Genomic DNA, 16,516 nt, shown 5'->3' on the forward strand with positions numbered 1-16,516 from the left:
TTTTCGGTTACAGAATTTAGTATCAGAATTGGTACCAAGGCTTCTTGGGTACTCTTCATTTAATTTATAAAGATCGGGGCCACCTGGTTGGGTATTGATCGAGAAGCTTGTGGCTGGCCGACATTATCCTTTCTTCTTAGTTTGTCTTCTTTTTCTTTGCTTCTTTTTGTTTGGACCCTTCCCAATAAAAACAAGGCGCCCTAACTGTTATTACCACGCGAGAGACAGAACCAGTTGTGGATCTGGAGGCATATGTGGTCTACATCTAGATCGGATGCGCTTGGCAGCCTTTTATCCTTTCCAAAGAAGAAGTTCCATGCCAAATTAGATCCATCCTTGCCCTACAAACGAACCACTTCTGGTGAAAGAAATCTATTCAAACTCGATCTTCGTAGAGAATGAAAGTCTACCAACTTCTCCAAACAATGCGCTGAAGCTTGGTGCTCTCTACGATGATCGGTAGCCGAATTTTACAGGCATTTCGCATTACTTAAGATCGATTGTTAGTCAAGACTGATCAAATAATAACCCACAGTGAAAAATCAGTTTTTTTTTTTATAACAATATGTGGGCGAGGAAGGTGAAAAGGAGAACAGAAAACCATTATCTAGTGTCCCCATTTTGTTGACGAACAAGAAAGCGTTGGATGGACATTCAAAATGACAAGAATAAAGACAAAGACTGCTTTCGTGTGGATTGAGACCTCCTTTCTTTTCTTCCTACTCGACGTTAGCCTTTTCTTTTTGAGACTTTAAACACAAGAGTTTACGGTGCAGATGTCTCATCTGGTAAGAAATTAGGAAAAGTGACGGTGGAGTCACAGCCTCAGCCCTTGAAATGAGGATAGATCATCAACCTCATGCAACCCCGATCTCTTCCTTTTCTTCCTAACATCACCAGATGTAAGAATATTTGACACCAACTGAGACCATCTTTTTCATGTAACTGTCACATGCTTTACGTTCACTAATGGCGGAACTAGTATTGCCAACAAACTGCTCTTTAAAACCAAAAAAGAAAAAAGAAAAAGAAAAAAGAAATGGAATGATGCTCTGGTTCTTGAGGACCACACCAGATTGACTCCAGAAGAAGGTTGTTTTCAAAGCTGAAACGAATGAAACTATGTTCCTTGAAAGATGCAAACTTTCTTTTTTTCTTTCTTCTCGTCTCAAGCAAGCTATCAGATTATTTATGGCTACAAAGTCAAGCAGCAAGTATTTAAACTTTTTGACCTTCTTCAAGTTGGAGGACTCGCACCAGCCCACCAGCCAGGTCCTACACCTAAGTTTTCTCTTTTCAATTTAAAAATCAGGATGAGCTCAAGGGAGCAAAATGAAGCACATTTTAATTATTTTAATATTTCATCATCTGACTAAAAAAAAAACATATTTTGTCTATATTGCTGTCACATATTGACCCTTTTTCTTTAGAAGCAGAACCAATAACTTTTCACATTAGTAGCCATCCTATGACATTCATCAACTGCCAGGGAGCAACGCCAACTAATGGAAAACCACTGCGCTGAGCAGATGCGAGGGATCTAAGGCACGTTTGGATTGTAAAAGTTTATTATTTACCATGAAATCTAGATGCATAGCGAGTTCATAAAGTTGTCAGGATCATAGGGAGTCCGTCCCCGATTTGGGTCTTGAAACGATTCAATCTGTCCCACTAGGTGAGCGGATGAAGCTGACTAGCTTGACAGTGTAGCTGATCACTTGAATCTTAACACAGAAGGTCAAATTGAACAACGTCCTGCGAACTCTTGCTTTCTTGCAGGTAAGGTAGAAAAAGCGATGCACGAGTTGATGCTGCTGAATGGCTGATGTGCTCGTGGGGTAGAATTACGATGACTTAAATGCTTCAAGGAGGTCGTTTTAATGGAAAAGAAAGCAAATATGAGCAGCAGCCCCACTGTGTCTTTTCTGGGAAATCGAAAAGCGTTCGGCAATCGCCCACTTTCTTCGTCGCCTTCTCCTGATTTCTTACGCCAAAGCCAAAGGAAACCACCCAATAGTGCAACCGCCCCTTCCATCCACAGTGATTACAACCGCAAGTTTCTGAAGCCCACACACGTCGGTGCCAATAAAGTGAAGTCCACGTTGCTCCTTAAATTTCATATTCACGCAGACCTATGCATCGCCGGTTGCCCATCTCAAAGAATCGGCTGATATAAGGCCGAATTAGCCGCCGTATATCGACTGATACGGCTGTTTAGCTAGCTAAAATTAATCTAAGCTTTCAAAGTCATTCTTTTAAAGTCGATACTGGCGAATGGGTACATGCCCAATTATGGGTCGGTCTTCGAGGTTTTCCGATACAAAACAGAAATGAAGATTCACAACAGTGCCTTGCAGTTCATGTAAATAAACTTGTGAGATGCATATCGGTCCTATGTATCATCTTCGATGTTGCGTCAAGTACATACGAACTCCACCCGTGAAGAAAATGAAGCTCATTATTCCTTGCAGTACAAGGGATTGTGGAAGACAAATAAGTCAAATAGAGATGGATGGAACAACCCTATGTCACTGAGAGGCCATTTTTTTGTCCCCGTCCCCTTGCCGACAACCAGAATAACCGGAATGTGATATACCTCAAAATTACGTTTTGTTAGCTTTTTAATGACCCAAAAGGGTATAAATTTATTATTATACTTCGCTAAATTGTTTATAACTCTCACTGGTTTTTCATTACAATGACTTTTCAATGTCAAAAACAGAGGATTAAAGAAAAAAAAAGGCATGTTCACTTGTCAAAACTTAACAAAATGAGATACCAATCATTCAGATTGTAGTTTTAGATCCAAAGAAAGGCTATAATGAGATTTCATTGGGATTGTGGCAAACTCACCCTGGGGGTTTAGTTCTAGACGTCCCAACCACATAAATTCTCCCGTGCACTACTTAAGCAGAACCCCATGAGAACCATAAGACCATCCGAGCAAGTTCCTCAACCTACAGCCCACAACAAAGTGAAACCACAATCCACAAAACCTTCTAGAAACAAAGGGGGAAGGAAAGATTTACTTCTTGTGAATGCTAATCCCATTGTCTGTAACAGATCAATCCATGGTCATTTGATGCCTCTTGGAAAGAAGCTTCCTCGCATACAGGTCCAATTAGACTTCAAATGCTGGGTGACACTTGGGGCTTGGCTAAAAGCTGCAAACCATGGACTCGAAAACCAAATGGTATCTAATCTACAGGGATTCCAATGAATGAAAAGCAGGGAAAATAACAGGACTTTCTCTAGATTGATCTTCTATGTTATGGAACTTTATGGAAAAGGAAAGGCCTTGAAAATCCTGAATTCAAATCCTTGCTTTTTCATAAGGCTCCGTGCAAACCTCACGGCAGAAGACCGCGCAGAAAAATCAGCATGTACAAGGATGAGATATCAAAGGGTATCTCAAGTTTCCTCTATTTATGTTTAAATCAGCTCATTTTGACCATACACTTTAAGGGCCTGTTTGATAGGAGGAAAAGAGAGAGAAATGAGCAAAAGGTGTTTGGCTGCAAAGAAATGGAAAGAAAAAGAAAAGAAAATGAGAGATTGTTTAGTGTAAATCTCTTCTCTCTCAAATCGGACGGATTGGGAAGGAAAGGAAAGAAAGGTAAGTGGAAGAGTTTTTTATTTCCACACTACCCGTCATTTTCTTTCTCTCCTTTCTAAATCCATGTGCTATTTAGTCTTTTTTTTCATTCCATTCATTTTCCTTCCCTTTCTATCCAAACAAACTTTTTAATCAATTCTTTCCATTTCTTTCCATTCCATTCCTTTCCCTTTTCTTTCTCTTCTCTTCTCTTCCCTTCCCTTCCCTTCCCATTCCCTCCCTTTCCATCCCTTCCTTTCTCTCCAACCAAACAAAGCGTAAAACTAACATAGAGGAGCAATCTGAATCTTTTTATACGCTAACGGTCAAGACAGAGGTAGTTATGCAGCTGAGTTCACAAAGTGTCCACGCATCTTAATCTACATGACCCTGGAGATTCCATCCACATCCCTTGGAAATCATGAATGCTCCATGCAAAACATCACCTTCCACCTTCACGATGCCTTGCTCTCTTCTCCTGAGGGAAGCAACTGTAAAAAACAAGTATGATGTCCTCAATATTATTGCACAAACTACGATTCAACATGAAAACATTGCTTTTTTGGTAGCTAAAATCACCTGGTAGCACGAGATGAGGGAACTGACGAATCCAAAGCCTCCAGTTACCCGAGGAGTGACTTTCCCTGGTGCTAGCTGAAGCAGACCAACTGCAACTATAATATCAATAGAAGCTTTTGTTATAGTCGTGTCCCCCAATAAGAATGCTTCAACAACAATAAAATAGGGCAAACCACCACAAAACTGCTGAAAAACGGAATTACAGGGCAGCGTGCATAAGATCAAGATTCCAACACCAATGTTGCAGCAATATATATCAAAATATATGCTAGAGATGCAGAAAAAAGGAGACACCAATTTACGTGGAAAACCCCCCAATAATGGGGTAAAAAACCATGGGCAAGAGAGACTTTCTATATATCAAGAAAGGGAGCCAAATACACGAGCAACAATATCCCTACTGTTTTAAGAAAAACAGTGAACTCAAGAGAGCAATAACAATCTCTTATGCGAATGAAAGAAAGAGCCCCAAAGATTCAAGAAAGAAATCACCCAATGAAGACTCCCTTCATTTTCTCTTTCTTCTTTGTCTTTCCTCTTTCTTCTTGGCGTGCCAATCGACCCACGCGCCTTGCTTCTCCTCTTCTCTTCCTTGCCTTCCTCTTCTTCCTCTCCTCTTGATGTGAGCAGCCACAAGATGAAACCCTTTCTTCTTTTCCCAAAAGAGATAACGAGAGAGAGAGAGAGACGTGAGAGAGGACCGTGAGGAAGGGGCACCATCGGGTGCCCTTCCTTTCTCCCGCCCGTCACTTAAGTGACGGGCCGGGTCGGGTCTTGAGGCTGAACCCGACCCAACAAACTCCCCCTCCAGCCTCAAGAGAGGGAACATACCTGCAAAAAGAACAAAATTAATACACTGCCTTAAAGGCAGTCATCCCCACTAGGTCTCTACACATGTCATGTTTCTCCTTAGGTAGAGACTTCGTCATCATATCTGCAGGATTCTTCTCTGTCTGTATCTTCTCTAACTGAATCAATTTCTGCTCAAGCACATCACGAATCCAATGATATCTGACATCAATGTGCTTAGTCCTTGAGTGGAATGCTGAATTCTTCGCCAAGTGTATAGCGCTTTGGCTATCACAATGCAACACATAGGTCTTCTGACTAAGGCCTATATCATGAAGAAAACTCTTCATCCACAACAACTCTTTACAAGCTTCAGTTGTTGCAATATATTCAGCCTCTGTAGTGGAAAGAGCAACACACTTATGCAACCTGGATTGCCATGATACAGCTCCCCCTGCAAAAGTAAAAACATAACCAGAAAGAGACTTCCTAGAGTTCAAATCACCTGCCATGTCTGCATCAACAAATCCTTGTATCTCTGGATTAGATTCACCAAAACATAAACAGTAAGTGGAAGTACTTTTCAGATACCTTAGGATCCACTTCACTGCTGCCCAATGCTCCTTGCCTGGATTTGACAAGAACCTGCTAACTACACCAACTGCATAAGCCAAGTCTGGGCGTGTGCAAACCATAGCATACATGAGACTCCCTACTGCGGAGGCATATGGAACATTCTCCATTCTTTCTTTCACATCTGTTGAAGAAGGACATTGCTCATTTCCCAATTTAAAATGTGCTGCTAAAGGTGTACTTACAGTTTTGGCATCTTTCATGTTGAACTTACTAAGCACCTTCTCAATGTATTTCTCTTGTGATAACCACAACTTCTTGACCTTCCTATCACGAACAATCCTCATGCCTAACAATTTGTGCTGGCCCCAAGACTTTCATATCAAAGAACTTGCCCATATCGATCTTCAATTGGATAATCAATTGACAATCCTGTCCAACAATAAGCATGTCATCTACATATAACAATAAGATAATGAAGCTACCTGATGAGAACTCTCTGATGTAGACACAATGATCTACGGCTGACCTGCGATACTTTTGATTTATCATAAATGCATCAAATTTCTTGTACCACTGTCTAGGTGCTTGTTTAAGTCCATACAAGCTCTTCTTCAACTTACAAACCATGTGTTTCTTCCTGGCAACCACAAAACCTTCTGGTTGTGTCATGTAGATTTCTTCCTCTAGATCTCCATGAAGAAAAGCAGTTTTTACATCTAACTGCTCCAACTCCAAGTCTAGACAAGCCACCAAACCAAGTATTACCCTGATAGATGACATTTTAACAACAGGAGAAAAAATTTCATCAAAATCGATACATCTTTCCTCCTTGAAACCTTTCACCACTAACCGAGCTTTGTATCTCAACTTGCCTTGACATTCATTTTTAAGCTTGTAGACCCACTTGTTCTGCAACACTTTCTTACATTTTGGTAGCTCTACCAAATCAAAAGTGTGATTCTTGTATAAAGAATTCATCTCATGCTTCATAGCTTTAATCTATTCATCTTTATGCACATCATCTAGGAATATCTAGTAGATGGTATACGTGTTCTTTTACCTCTACCCAATTGCTCCTCAATTGGCTCTGAATGCGAAGGAAGCTCCCCCTCCAACTCATGCTCATAATCAGTTTGAGTCTCCATAGGGCTGTCATCTGTATACTGCTCATCTGTCTCTCTTTCCTCTTCCTATACATCTTCATCAGTCTCACCATGCTCAGATGAAAGTTCTTCAGGTTCTGCATAGGTTGGCTCATGAACACCACTAGCATTCACACCTGACTTCGTGGCTCCCATGACATCTTCAATTGTCTGATCCTCTTTGAAGACAACATCACGACTCATGTAGATTTTGTCATTCTTTGGATCTCATAACCTGTAACCAAATTCATCATCTGCATAACCAAGAAATATTAGAGGAATAGCTTTATCATTTAATTTGGTCCTATGTTCTTTAGGTACATGCATAAATGCTTTGCAACCAAAAATTCTGAGGTGATCATACTTAACCTCTTCATCTGACCAAACTCTCTGTGGAATGTCTCCATCTAGAGGCACTGAAGGAGTCCTGTTTATTAAATAAACTACAGTACGCATTGCCTCTGCCTTTCTGCAACTCCATTATGCTGTGGAGTATAAGGAACTGTCTTTTCATGTCTAATACCATGCTTTAAACAATAATCTCGTAAAGAAGATGTTATGTACTCACCACCATTATCTGTACGCAGTCTCTTCATCTTCTTACCAGTCTCGCGCTCAACCGCTGCATGAAAAGTCATGAAGATACTACTTACTTCACTTTTGCTTTTCATTGTAAAGGCCCACACCTTCCTAGATGCATCATCAATAAATATAACAAAATAGGATGCTCCACCTTTAGATGTCACATTTATAGGTCCACATACATCTGAATAAACTAAATCTAAAACATGTTTAGTTTTTGAAGAGCGCTTTTTCTGAAAGGAAACTCGATGCAACTTACCAACCAAACAATGATCACATGGAGATATCTGTGCACCATCTGCCTTTGGTAACAAATTCTTCTTGGTGAGCAAGTCCATTCCTCTTTGACTCATGTGACCTAACCTCTTATGCCACAAGTCTGACGAAGTACTACCAGTAACTGCATTGACATCCACACTACTGATTCGAGACTTCATCCCATACAAAGAGCCAAATCTGTCACCTCTAGCCAACACTAGTGCCCCCTTGGTAAGTTTCCAACCTGTCTGACTAAACGAAGTACAATATCCATCTTCACTTAGTCTTCCTGCAGAAGTCAAATTCATTCTCAAGTCTGGAACATGTCTCACACCTCTCAAAGTCAACTTGCATCCTGTGCTCGTTGAATGCAAACATCTCTTATCCCAACAATCTTCGAAGTGTCACTGTTGCCCATGTGAACTACTCCAAAATCACCTGTTCTGTATGATAAGAATAACTCTCTACATGGTGTGGCATGATATGATGCCCATGTATCTAAAATCCATGTAGAATCACCATTCTGAACTGTAAGACAATCATTTTCTTCAGATAAAAATAACACTACCTCATCATTTGAAGCAACTGCAGTGTACTCTTTTGACTTCACATTCTCTTGAGTCTTCTTTTTCTGCTCTTTTTCTTCTTTTAATTTCCTGCAATCAATCTTCTTATGCCCTGGAATACCACAGTGAAAACATTTACCTGTCATCTTGGGTCTTGATTTGGACCTAGAGTTTGACCTATCATGTCATTTGTTACGGTTCTTCTGTCTGCCCCTGTCTCCCATCACTAGCACTTGCGAGCTACCAGTACCAAGAGACTTTCTCCTTGTTTCTTCATTTAGAATGCTGCTGGTTACATGCTTCATCGTAAGCACACCATCTGGAGCGGAGTTGCTCAAAGAAACAACTAAAGTCTCCCAACTGTCGGGAAGAGAACTAAGCAACAAGAGTGCCTGTAACTCATCATCTAATATCATTTTCATGGCTGACAACTGATTGATTATGCTCTGCACTTCATTCAAATGCTCTGACACTGGTTTTTCCTCTCTAAGTTTCAAGTTTACGAATTGCCTAATCAAGAAAGCCTTGTTCCCAGCTGTTTTCCTCTCGTAAAGATCATGCAACTTCTGCCATAACGACTTCGTGCTCGTCTCTGCGGATACCAAATGAAAAACACAGTCATCTAACCATTGTCTGATGGTGCCAATGGTTTTCCTATCCAACAACTTCCATTTTTCATCTGTCATATTAGCTGGCTTTTGGTTCTCAATTGGTGCATACAGGTCTTTACAATACAGTAAATCTTCCATTTTAGCTTTCCATATAGTCCAATTGTTTCCATTTAAAGAGACCATCCTAGTGGGGGTCGACTCCATCCTTCAATAAGAATGCACACAACCACCCTGGTGTTAATCTGGCGCTAACTTGGTGCTAACCTGACTCTGATACCACTTTGTTATAGTCGTGTCCCCCAATAAGAATGCTTCAACAACAATAAAATAGGGCAAACCACCACAAAACTGCTGAAAAACGGAATTACAGGACAGCGTGCATAAGATCAAGATTCCAACACCAATGTTGCAGCAATATATATCAAAATATATGCTAGAGATGCAGAAAAAAGGAGACACCAATTTACGTGGAAAAACCCCCAATAATGGGGTAAAAAACCACGGGCAAGAGAGACTTTCTATATATAAAAAAAGGGAGCCAAATACACGAGCAACAATATCTCTACTGTTTTAAGAAAAACAGTAAACTCAAGAGAGCAATAACAATCTCTTATGCGAATGAAAGAAAGAGCCCCAAAGATTCAAGAAAGAAATCACCCAATGAAGACTCCCTTCATTTTCTCTTTCTTCTTTGTCTTTTCTCTTTCTTCTTGGCGTGCCAATCGACCCACGCGCCTTGCTTCTCCTCTTCTCTTCCTTGCCTTCCTCTTCTTCCTCTCCTCTTGATGTGAGCAGCCACAAGATGAAACTCTTTCTTCTTTTCCCAAAAGAGATAACGAGAGAGAGAGATGTGAGAGAGGACCGTGAGGAAGGGGCACCATCGGGTGCCCTTCCTTTCTCCCGCCCATCACTTAAGTGACGGGCCGGGTCGGGTCTTGAGGCTGGACCCGACCCAACAGCTTTCACCAGTGCTAGAGACCTCTCATTTGATTTTTTGGCCTTCTTAAGGTATTGCTCATTCTCCATATAAGACGTTGAAAAGGATATACAAACTCCAAAAAGTGGAGGACCACTAACCTCCCAAGTTCTGCAAGCTAAAGACATAAAAACAGAAAAGCTTTCTTAATGATATTGTGGTATGCTGACTTTGTCAGTAGGATTATGCAAAAAGTACACAATTTTGACAAGTTTAAAGATCACAAACCTCAATTATGGTACTACAGATATTGGAACCCAACCAACAAAAGAGGGAAATCCTCCCGATCAACTCTGCCCTTTCTTTGTTCTATCAGAAGAAGAGTATAAACTGTAAAGCTGTTTCCTCACCGTAGATTCAAGAGGAAAAAGAAGGGTAGTAAAATTCCCACCTTGTAGATGCCTGTTCTTCCCAGCCAGACAACTTGGTCTAGAAGACAGCATTTTTGGACTGCAATAGATATCATTTAACAAGGCAGAAACACACACACACACACATATATATATATATATATATATATATATATATATATATATATATATATATATATATATATATATATATATATATATATATATATATATATATATATATATATATATATATATATATATATATATATATATATGCATGTGTGTGTAATGTATGTATGTATATTATATGTATAACAAATTCCACCAACCAGAAAATTCATACCTTCCCAAGTAAAATTAGTGAAAGGGGAGTTCCTCGAGGTGATGGGCTAATAAGAGCATGCAGATCATTGACAAACTGCAACTTTTAGGTAAAGGGCAAATCAAATAGTGTCATAAAACAATATCCGATAAGATCCCCTCAAATGGATAGGCGATGATATACTAACCTTAAAGAGTCGAAATACCTTACCTGCCAAGCTAGTTGACTTGTCAACATTTTGAGCAGTTCCTGGTTCGCCATTGCTTACAAATTTTGATCCATATTATATAGCACGACATATCTTATCCCTTGCTTCAGCTTTGTTCAGATATGTAACTAGGAGAGCAAGTTCTGCTCTACTTACACCTAAGGCAGTCATCCTTCAACTAGAATATTTGCTCTGCAAAAGATAGAAGTTAAATAATATGCACTTACAAGCCCTAGCTTCTTGAGATGTACAAGTTTATTTTAGCTATACAACTTTGGATAAAATGAACTCATTAAGTGCAAATACATTCACAGTTCGAGCTAAATAATTCATTAATGAGAACATATGAGCTCTGAATCCCGGACTAATGCACTAGCATAGAGCTACACCTCTCCAAACAAGGGTTCTTCGGTCTGAGCTTCACTGAAGGGTTTCTCAAGCTCAGCTAATAAGAAAAAAAGAAAGGTTACATGACATGAAGAACAAACAACAAAATGTTATTTTACAAGCTGATGGAAATAAGAGGCAAGTAACATAGACTCTTCAAAAGGGTTGTTGTTCTCAAGTCAACACAACCCTGGTAGTGGACCATTTCCCTTTTTATTTCTGTCATATCATTGCTTGAATCGTAGCTTATTAATTATTGATTATTAGTTTTCTTGTTTGTTGACTATATATATATATATATATATATATATAATATGAAAAGTGAATGTGCTGCTCACGGTTGAGAGAAAAACAATGAGAAGATGATTGACATTTTCATCATTTAGTATGAGTTTATACATTTTTCTTCTTTTTTTTCTCAACCATCTATCATGATGGATCGGCTAGCCCTCATGAGTGAGATGGGTGACTCTGAATAGGCAAAGTGACCATTCTCTACCCATCTTTTCTTGAAAAGTGCTGCACACGCACCCACACCTGCATGCACACCAAGCACCCATGCCTGTGTGACAAAAACATAACTGTCATTTTGAGTCATCAAAGATGATTGCATATGTTCCACGCTAGTGTATATTCAAATAAATAAATAAAACCTAACTTTCAAGGGAAGCCAATATGTTGAAATGGACCACATTACATAATTTTGCAACTATATCAGAAAAATCTTTAATTTAAAGGGGCATATTGGGACCTCAAACTGGAACTTAGCCAACTACGACAACTTTCTATAGATGTGCTTAGCAATAAAACTCAAGGAATAAATTGTAGGATTTTGCCCAGTAAACTAAAATATGGAAAACGTTATCTGCTATAAACTTCCAGACTAACCCAGCTCGCTGATGTGAGAAAACAGGTTATTCATGGGGCTATGTTAAACAACAAGGTTAAAGAAAGTATGTCAGGGACTGGTGCAATAAATATGCCATTTCTAGGCACCAGTTAATATGGAAAGAGTTGTAGCGTATCCTGGCTCAGCCCACATTTACAGTGCACTAATTCATGATAGTTTATTTTGAAGATGACAAGTAATTTCTTAAAAATATTCTGGTTTTCAAACTTCAAAGCTATTTATTTTCTTTCAGCTATTACACTGAGCTTGCTTGATTTTATGATATTTTCACTGCATTAGGTGGAAATGACTGCAAAACATAGGAGATTAACACTAAGATGGATGACAATCATATATTGAACTACTTGCAGACATACTCCACACAAAGAAGAACTAGTTGATTCATTGCAACCTCTTATATCAAAGAAACAAAGGTCAGACATCATGGACGGCATTTGGTAATTCCAGCTCTTAACATATATGCGTCTATATAGGCCTTTATTGGAGGTGACCAATCACATTTTCTTATTAAGATTTGGTTGATTGAAATCTCCAGTCATGACATCAGGACATTTACGCAAGCTGATGAAACATCTTATAAGATTAAAGAAAGAACAAGGCAATATCAAGAACCAAGTTCCAGTGAAAATAGGATGCTTTTCCAGGTAATAAAGGAAAAATGATCCGATAAAAAATGTATAAGAAAAAGGGAAAGATGGCTCTGTTTGATAGAAAAAACAGTAGAAGCATTGTTGAATTATTATGGGAGGAAAGAAAGTAAGAGAAATAGAAAAAAGTTCCTTTTCAAGCTGATTATCATTTACTGTAGAAATTTCTTTCCGAAAGAATTTAGTTGCATTACTTGGAAATTGCAACTGATGCACTTCCAATTGAGTTATAACTATCAACTTCTTGTTTCATTCAAAAGAGTTGATTAATGCAAAACAAAAGGCAAGAAACATAAAGATGCTAAAGATGCGAGAAGATATTAAGGAAGTTGGCAATAACAAGCCATCTGAAGTTCTAAACATCAAATAGTGCTCTATTACGCAATCACATAGGTTTAAGTTCATAAAATGATCACGTAGGCCCAAAGTAACACGGGTATGGCTAGGAGGGTGGAGTACCCGTCCGGTACCGGTACTACACCGGTATGGGTACGGGTACAGGCTTGGGTATGGGATGGTGCGGCGTTGACCGTATCGAGTACGGTCAACGTACCAAAGGCCGTATCCGTCCATTTTTGGATACGGTCAACTTTGACTCAGTTCAAATCCATCCGTTTTTTATTTTTAACGATTATTTGATTTTAACTTTTAAAACCATTTTAACGTTAAAAAAAGAAACGAAACCCTTAAAACATTCGACTTTACTCTTTCTTACCTCTCACCGAGCGACGGCAGCTTCGAGCCTTCGACTGGCGATGACTTCTGTGAGTGTGCAGCGGCAGCGGCGACTGCGACCGGTGACGGCGACTGGCGACGGCAGCGGCGACCAGCGACAGCATTCGTTCCTCTTTCTCACGGTATTTTTTTTTCTTTCATTTTTCTTTTCATTTTCATCGGCTCCACCCCTGCCTTCACCACCGGCGATGATCGCCGACGGTGACTGCAACCACTTGCACACTCGCAGGAAGCCCTCTCCTACTGCTCGATCCTTGCCTGAATATTGAAACCTCTTTCGACAGTGTCATGTTATCGAAACAGAATTTATATTTAATGTGAGCTCTCTTTTTTCTTGTAGTATTAGCCTTTTTTAACTGCCGTGCCCTTTTAGATGATCTTTTTTTGTTCCCTTTATTTTATTATTTAGTTCTTTACTATCTTTGCAGTTAAAAGCATGAAACAGAGCACACACGGAGAAGTAAAAAGGAATAGGCAGGGGAACTTGGCTGTCATTTTAGTAGTGTTTGTAGGTAGCTCACAAGTTAGGGTACAGACCAACTATGCATCGTTTTCCTTCTATGCTTATTTGAGCGCCCACTGAACTGGTCTCAACTATCAAACCATTTGTCTAAGCACAAGATGCTGCGCTTAATCTTGTGATGCGACCAACTATTATTTTTTCAGTTGGATGTGTACAGCCGTACCCCGTACCCAAGTTTTTTAAAAATGGTCCGTACCCATGACACTCGTACCTATACCCGTACCTATGTGACAGAGGCTAGGCCCATTGTTAGCCTAGATACAGCAGGAGCCATGTGTTCATAAGCTATATTTGTACATTCTGGAACTAGAGAATGACATAAGGATTTTGTCATTGATAATCATTATGTGCTTTCCTTTTGAATGTTGAATAGAAATTGTTAAGTGTGTCGAGGCTTGACTCCTGTACATCCAGTATGCTGACGATGATGCAAACGGAGAAATAAAAAAGCGGTTCATTGTTATTTCTTATGCATGATTTATTGCAAAATAAAACTTCATATTTCCTGGTTTTTTGGGGCCCACAGTATCTAAATTAACCCAAAAAAACAAGCATATACTTCACAAAGTGTAGACGATAATGGGACATCTAGAAATGACTGATGCACTGAGGAAATCCAAACTATAATTTTCAATCATGAAAAAAGAAGACCCTGTACTTCACGAAATATTTTCTTTCATCATATTATATCCAAATTTCTGCTGGTTAAATAAAAGTAACAATTCATATTTCATAGTACTTCATTGCACATTCTCCCGTTACATTGTTATTGCTTGATAAAAAAGTACTTGACTTTTGGAACTTTCACAGTTTTTTTTGTTCCTTGTTCTCCAAATATCCATTTAACACATTAGATCTGCAATGCTCTTGTTTCTGGTTTCTCCTTTGGCTCATAAATAGCTATTCGATTACAGGTAACTACTTGTCATTCTTTACCATTATAACAACATAAATTGCTGACTGAAAGTTTGAAACTCATTTCAGTTGCAAGATGGTTATGTTGGAATGAACAAACATGACAATGACTGGAATTTAGATTAGCAGCAATATGACTTTGTGCTGACCTAAAGAAGAACTTTTTTCAGCTCCCTTCCAAAGAAAGATCGAACAGTAGCCATTTGAGCACCTCATCTGCATGCACATACTCACAACCAAACACATGCTTGTGCTTTTTTGGGGGTGGGTGGGGGTGGGGGCTGATGGGAGGGTAAGATAAGAAAACACACATACACAGACATATAGAAATAGCGTAGGAAAGAGCCACATCGAAACTTCACACGGTTGGATATATTATCAAAGGGACGCTCAGTTAATTCCAATATAAGGGAGGAAAAACAAAATCCCGAGTTCTCTAACAGAAACTAAAAGTTCTCAACTATTCTAAACTCCTTGTCTGCACATGAAGAGGAAAAAATAGAAGAAAAGAAACGGTTATAGTAACTGCATCACACAGAGAAAATTCAGAAATACCAAAATATACAGGAATTCTCACACAAAAGAAGGGTAACCTCAAATTATTCTATTAGTTCAACAAAAAGGAGCGAACCAACATATGGGAACATGAAAAAGTAATATCAGCACGGAGAGATATCCACTCAAACAAAGAGCAAGCTCAATCTAATGGAAGGACAAAGCGACCAACAAATCGATGCCCCAATATCTCATTATTATCAAGCAATAGGAATGCCACAATTAGAAAACCACGAAAAGCTCATGATCAGTGGAAGCTGCTGACATAATAAGAACATCAAGCTCAAATTTATACGGAACACCGCAAACAACAGACCAAATGCCTCAAACTGTCTCTAAATATTCAAAGAACAACGCCACCAACATCAGCAAACCCAGAGGACCACCAAATATGCAATTGCGTAACAGATCAGACCATCCAAATTTCAAGAAAAACTTCCGTCTGTGTCTGTCTGTGGGGGCATTTGTGTGTGTGTGTGTGTGTGTGTGAGAGAGAGAGAGAGAGAGAGAGAGAGAGAGAAAGAAAGACCTGAGATCCTGCACTGAATCAGATCCTCCCTGGCTTAGCGAAGCGGAATGGAACCTAGTAAGGCTGCCATCAAACGATCAAGAGGAAGAGGATGATGAGAAAAAGAGGAAAAAAAAAGGATGAAAATCTGGACTTAGCCTTTTGTGACGTTCAGGTTCGTCCTGCCCACTTCTTGGGTTCAAGTTTCTTAGAACATTACCAGCGATCACTTGTATATATTGTTACTCTTCTCTAACAAAAATGAATCAGCAAAAAGTTCACTGGCGTTGTGGTCACTTCTTGTGCAGTTACTTACGAAACCATGTACAATTGACCCTTAAACATAAATACATGGCTTATTTAAAAGGAAACTGTGTAGATGTAATTTAAGACGATTGACTGCATAGGAACTAAATTTTTAGTCATAGCTTTCTTATATAGAAAATATGTTCTTATAGTTGCCAATTTTGATACGTTATCTTATCTTCACATACAGTGTATGAGTTCAAAGGTCTATTCTTGTTAAATCTTATGTTCAGATGAAGGGGGGGAAGTCTATTCTCGTTATGTCATCTATGTAATAGTCAATCTCATGAAATAGCAAGATTTGTGGAGGTTAAGAAAAAGAATTGGAGTTCGGCCACGGATTTCTGTTTTTCAAGAGATTAGATCATGTGAGGGATGACAAAATACAGCACAAAGTGCCCTCTAGAACTGCAGACTACCCATCTCATGCAGGCCCCCAAATTCTGCGGAATTCTGCTACTCCATGCATGATG

General features: G+C 39.2%; 1 pseudogene; it reads right to left on the reverse strand.

The window, feature by feature from the left end:
* Nucleotides 1-4,050: 4,050 nt before the first annotated feature.
* LOC116248347 (peroxisomal membrane protein 11C-like) lies at nucleotides 4,051-10,728 on the reverse strand (annotated as a pseudogene).
* Between the last annotated feature and the right edge of the window lie 5,788 nt (nucleotides 10,729-16,516).

The sequence above is a fragment of the Nymphaea colorata genome, chromosome 2 (assembly GCF_008831285.2).
Source record: "Nymphaea colorata isolate Beijing-Zhang1983 chromosome 2, ASM883128v2, whole genome shotgun sequence".
In the NCBI taxonomy this organism is placed as follows: domain Eukaryota; kingdom Viridiplantae; phylum Streptophyta; class Magnoliopsida; order Nymphaeales; family Nymphaeaceae; genus Nymphaea; species Nymphaea colorata.